This window comes from Apium graveolens, chromosome 11 (genome assembly GCF_009905375.1).
Source record: "Apium graveolens cultivar Ventura chromosome 11, ASM990537v1, whole genome shotgun sequence".
In the NCBI taxonomy this organism is placed as follows: domain Eukaryota; kingdom Viridiplantae; phylum Streptophyta; class Magnoliopsida; order Apiales; family Apiaceae; genus Apium; species Apium graveolens.
This window is the reverse complement of record NC_133657.1, coordinates 179,281,826-179,287,384: the sequence shown is the minus strand read 5'-3', so window position 1 is coordinate 179,287,384 and position 5,559 is coordinate 179,281,826.

Below are 5,559 nucleotides of genomic sequence, written 5' to 3'. Positions count from 1 at the left end.
CATCTGCTACAACGTTCGCCTTACCGGGATGATAATTAATCGAGCAATCATAATCTTTGATCAATTCTAACCATCTCCTTTGTCTCATATTAAGTTCCTTCTGGGTAAATATATATTTCAAACTTTTGTGATCCGTGAAAATCTCACACTTTTCTCCATACAAATAATGTCTCCAAATCTTCAAAGCGAAAATTATAGCTGCTAACTCCAAATCATGAGTAGGGTACTTCTGTTCGTGTGGTTTCAATTGCCTTGACGCATACGCAATCACCTTGTCGTGCTGCATAAGAACACATCCTAATCCTTTGTAAGAAGTATCGCTATAAATTACAAAATTCCCTTGATCGTCTGGAAGTGACAAAACATGTGTTGTGATTAATCTCCGCTTCAATTTCCTGAAAACTTTCTTCGCACTTGTCATTCCATATAAACTTTTCATTCTTTCGTGTAAGCTTTGTCAATGGTGTTGCAATTCTTGAGAAATTCTGAACGAATCGTCGATAATATCCTGCCAATCCCAAGAAACTTCTTACCTCAGTGGGTGTTCTCGGTCTTTCCCAATTCGTAATTGCCTCGATCTTTGCCGGGTCCACTTTGATCCCTTCATTACTGACTATATGTCCTAAGAACTGAACTTCTTGTAGCCAAAACTCACACTTTGACAATTTAGCATATAACTTCTTTTTCCTTAAAATCTCCAAAGCTGTCCTCAAATGTTCCGCATGATCCTCCTCCGTCTTTGAATAGATCAAAATATCGTCTATAAATACTATAACGAACTTATCCAAATATTCCTTGAAAATTCTGTTCATCAGGTCCATAAAAGCTGCTGGGGCATTGGTCAATCCAAAAGACATCACTAAAAACTCGTAATGCCCATACCTTGTTCTGAAAGCTGTCTTTGGTATATCTTCTGGTTTGATCTTTAGTTGATGATATCCCGATCTTAAATCCATTTTGGAGAAATACTTGGCTCCCTTCAATTGGTCAAACAAATCATCAATTCTGGGTAACGGATACTTATTCTTGATCTTCAACTTGTTGAGCTCCCTATAGTCGATGCACAGTCTCATGCTTCCATCCTTCTTCTTGACAAATAATACCGGTGCACCCCACGGGGATACGCTGGGTCTAATTACTCCTTTCTCTAACAGCTCTTACAATTGCTTTGCTAACTCTTTCATCTCAACGGGCTCCATTCTATACGGGGCCTTGGATACTGGTTCGGTTCCAGGTGCTAAGTCAATTGCAAATTCAATTTCTCTATCTGGAGGAAGTCCTGGTAACTCGTCGGGAAATACGTCTGGAAATTCATTTACAACTGGAATATCTTCAAGTTTTGCTGGCTCCTGACTTCTGTCGATCACATATGCTATGAAATGCTCACATCCTTGTCGTAGTAACTTCTTGGCTTGAATCATCGTTAAGAACTTCTTTACCTGCTTCTGTCCCTTGAACGTTACTATTCTTTCGTCTGGCGTTTTCACCATTACTTTCTTATTTCGATAATCTATCTGAGCATCATGCTTAGATAACCAATCCATTCCTAATATAACGTCAAATTCTCCTAACTTAAACGGTATCAAATCTACACAAAACTTACTACCAGAAATCTCAATCTCACAATTCCCACAAACTTGGTTAACAGTTACACGTTCTTGATTTGCTAATTCCACAGTCATTATTTCATTTAAATACCCAACTGGACAATTTAACTTACTAACAAAATCTTGTGAAACAAACGATCGAGTTGCTCCTGAATCTATTAACACTTTGGCACATAAAGAATTCACATTAAGCGTACCTGCCACGACATCCGCATCCTGGATCGCATCCTTCACCGACATGTCAAAAACTCTAGCTCTCGGAGTCTCATTCACTGTTGGGGTAGATCCCATAATCCTTAATGCATTACTAACTGGGGCTGGTGTCTTGCAATCCCTGGCCATATGTCCTGGCTTCCCACATTTAAAGCATGTAAATCCAATGGCTGGAACCTTCACTACTGGATTCTGGATAGGCTGATCCTTATTTGCTGGCTCTCTTGCGGGCCGATTTCGGCACTCCCTCGAGTAGTGCCCTTTCTGGTTGCATTTAAAACATACCACATTCAACTTGTTACAAACTCCTCCATGCTTCTTTCCACATACTTGACAATCTGGAAAAGTTAATCTCAACTGATTCAGCTGATTCACATTAGCTGAACGATTGCCCTGGCCTCCGTCTCCTACATTTTGTCTCCTGAAATTAAAATTTCTCCCTGGCTGAAACTTGCCCTTCTTAAAATTTGGAAACTTCCCTGTTTGTGACTGACCCTCACTTCCCTCAACTTTCCTTTTCTTGCTTTCCTTTTCTTTCTGGAACATCTCACTCTCTGTCTCTGCGATCATAGCTTTCTGTACAACCCCGACATAGGTATCCAATTCAAAAATAGCTACCTTCCCTCTGATCCATGGCTTCAAGCCTTGCTGGAATCTCTTAGCTTTCTTTCTATCAGTATCAACATACGACGGCACATACCTTGACAATTCCTCAAACTTCCCCTCATAATCTGTTACCGACATGTTCCCTTGCTTTAATTCTAAAAACTTCAGCTCCATTTGATCCTGAACAAACTGAGGAAAATACTTTTCTAAAAACAATTCCTTAAACCTTTCCCAAGTAATAACATCTGTGCTTTCCAATGTTTTCACCATTTCCCACCAATAGGTGGCCTCATTCTTCAGATAGTAACTTGCAAATTCAACCTTCTGCTCCTCTTTCACTTTTACCAAGGAAAAAGCCTTCTCTATTTCCTTTAACCACACATTTGCTTCAATTGGCTCTAAGGAACCCTTGAATTCTGGTGGGTTTACTGCCTGAAAAGTTTTGAAAGTTACCTGGGGATTGGTCTGTCTCTGCTGTTGTTGTGCCAGGTGAACTGTTTGTTGGGCCAAGATTTGAAGAATCTGGGCTATTGCTGGGTCCATGGGTCCTGGGTTCACATTCTGGTTTATATCATTTTGGTTGTTATTGTTGTTGTTGGTTTCTTCATTCTGGGTGTTGCTGCGGGTATTTCTTCTGGGAGGCATTTTCTGTAAAGAATCAATCAATTTATTTAGCTTTTGAATCAAATCTTTGTATAAAAGAAAAGTTTTGTGAAATAGAAATATCTCTTTTTGAAAACAGTTGTAACTAAGTAAATTGCATGCTTCTTTACAGAATATAAACAGTTATGGAAAACAGGGTACATGGTATCACATGATATACTGGTGCAATAAATAAGGCAAAGTAAAACAGGTGCAATAAAATAAATGACAGTGTTGGAAAGGAAAAGCTACTGATATATAGATCAAAAGTTTTAGGTAATACAAGCGTAAAGACGCTTCGAAAGTAAAAGCAAAAAGGGTACAACAACCTACTCACTAGTCAGCATCGCTAGTCTATAAATACAACTCAAAAGTCTACTGATACACACTACACACTACTGTCCATACTACATAACCTTAACAACACTGCTCAACATCTCCATCTCAAAATCTCTAACTCATGGCAAATCTGGACCTCCTATCTCCTCAAGCTCCTCTAGAACCCACTTAGCCCACTCCACTAGGAAATCAGGGGTGATGTCCTCATGTGTAGCCTCAGCAATCCTTACAGCAGCTGCTCTACGAAACGCCTGGAGCCTCTCCCTAAGTCGCCTCTCACCACTCCCCATTTCTCTGGTACGCATGATATGCAATAACTCCTGGATCTGACCCTGTAGGAATCGCTGCTCCATAAGGCAAGCCTCAAACTGATGATATGGGACAGGATAGGAAGAGAACTGGAAAGGTAATCCTGTGACTGAATGACTAGTAAAGCCTGAATCAGCAGGTGGGGGTCCTCTAACAGGTGGCCTCATGCCTGGAGGTGGAATAGCCTGCAATGGTACGGGCTGCAACACCGGTGGAGGTAGAATAGCCAATGCTGGTGGAATCACAGGACGTGGATCCGATACTGGTGCTCCAACTGAAGGCTCTGAGTGATCAGCTGATACGGGAATAAAAGAGTCGGCCATCTCTGCTATCTGAAATTATATCGTAATATAAGAATCTCGTACCACCACGCAAACTATACTAATACCGGTTATACCATAACACTCAACCTCTCGACGTCCTATCATCCTATACCTTACTTCTAATCCTATCCCTCTACCCATTCCCGTCAACCTAGGCTTGTGTCAGTGACTTATAACCTGTAGCTCTGATACTAAACCTGTGGCGCCCTCCAAACCCGGGTCAGAAGTTTGGGGTCCACACACACACCTTAATTATAACCTGCTTATAACAATAATAAAGATAATAATAATATATGCAGTGACCCTACTTACTAACCATCACGGACCGCAACAGGTTAAAGTATGCACACAAGCCAAACACACTAATATATTACAAACCGTTCAAATCCCAACTATTCAAACTCAAACTGAGTATTAAACATTATTACAAACTTTTACAAATTTAACTTATCCCAAAAGAAGCCTACTAGCTCAGCTTTCTCAACCTGAACCCCTAGCTCTCGCGCTGGACTGGGGATTCTCTTTACCAACTAGTTCCTTTTTAACTGGAAAGAATATAAACAACATCGCACAAATGAGCTAACTAGCTCAGCAAGTCACAATGACAAAACTGAGAATAATGATCATCAGGTGAATATGTTTATGATATCAAGTCAACAATGGATTATGATTTAGAATTGGATATTATACTTTTAATTTAAAAACCAAGGTTAGGCTGCTGATCAGTCACGTACTAACCTCGAGCAAGGCACACAGCATTGCTCTAACTACTGGATCCAAGGCACACATTGGCCTAACTTGACCATTATATGGTCTGACCACGAATCTGGTCCATAATTTTATAAAAACAATCCAATTCTAACATAATAACAGAATATGCAATAATAAGCAATAACTGAAATCATTAACAACAATAAATGTTTAACAATGAAAGGGTTTCAATCCTTGTAAGGATCAATAAGGCAATTTAAAAGCTTGGATGCTGGGTAATGAAAGAATTGGATAACAAAGGAATCAACGTTTCAAGGTTTCAAGGATTTGGTCTTTCAAAGTATAAGATACCATGGGTTGAGTATATAATAGTTCATTTCAGTGTCTGGTATTTAGTTTGTATGTATTTGTGGAGTAGTATCGTAGATTTGTGGTTCTTGTTTGGGTATACAATAATCAATGGATTAGAAAGAATATGATTCATGGCTCAAGAACAATAACTGAAATCAGGATTTAGGTTTCTGTGCTTCAAAGCACTTGCAATATCACAGGATTATCAAGTACTACAATATCTCGAGAAAGTTTAGAACACTTGCCTGGTATTAGGTTACTACACTGCACTCGCTTCCAATCACAACCGTTTTACTCCTCAACTACCTATTTCCCTTTCCTACGTCTTGCCTCTTCTGCTCACATATCATAAGCATTTATCAATAATTTACTCATGGAATTCTATTCAACACATACTTCTATCTACCCTTCGTTTTACCCAAATTCGATTAACGGATTGAAAGTTATGCAATAATCAA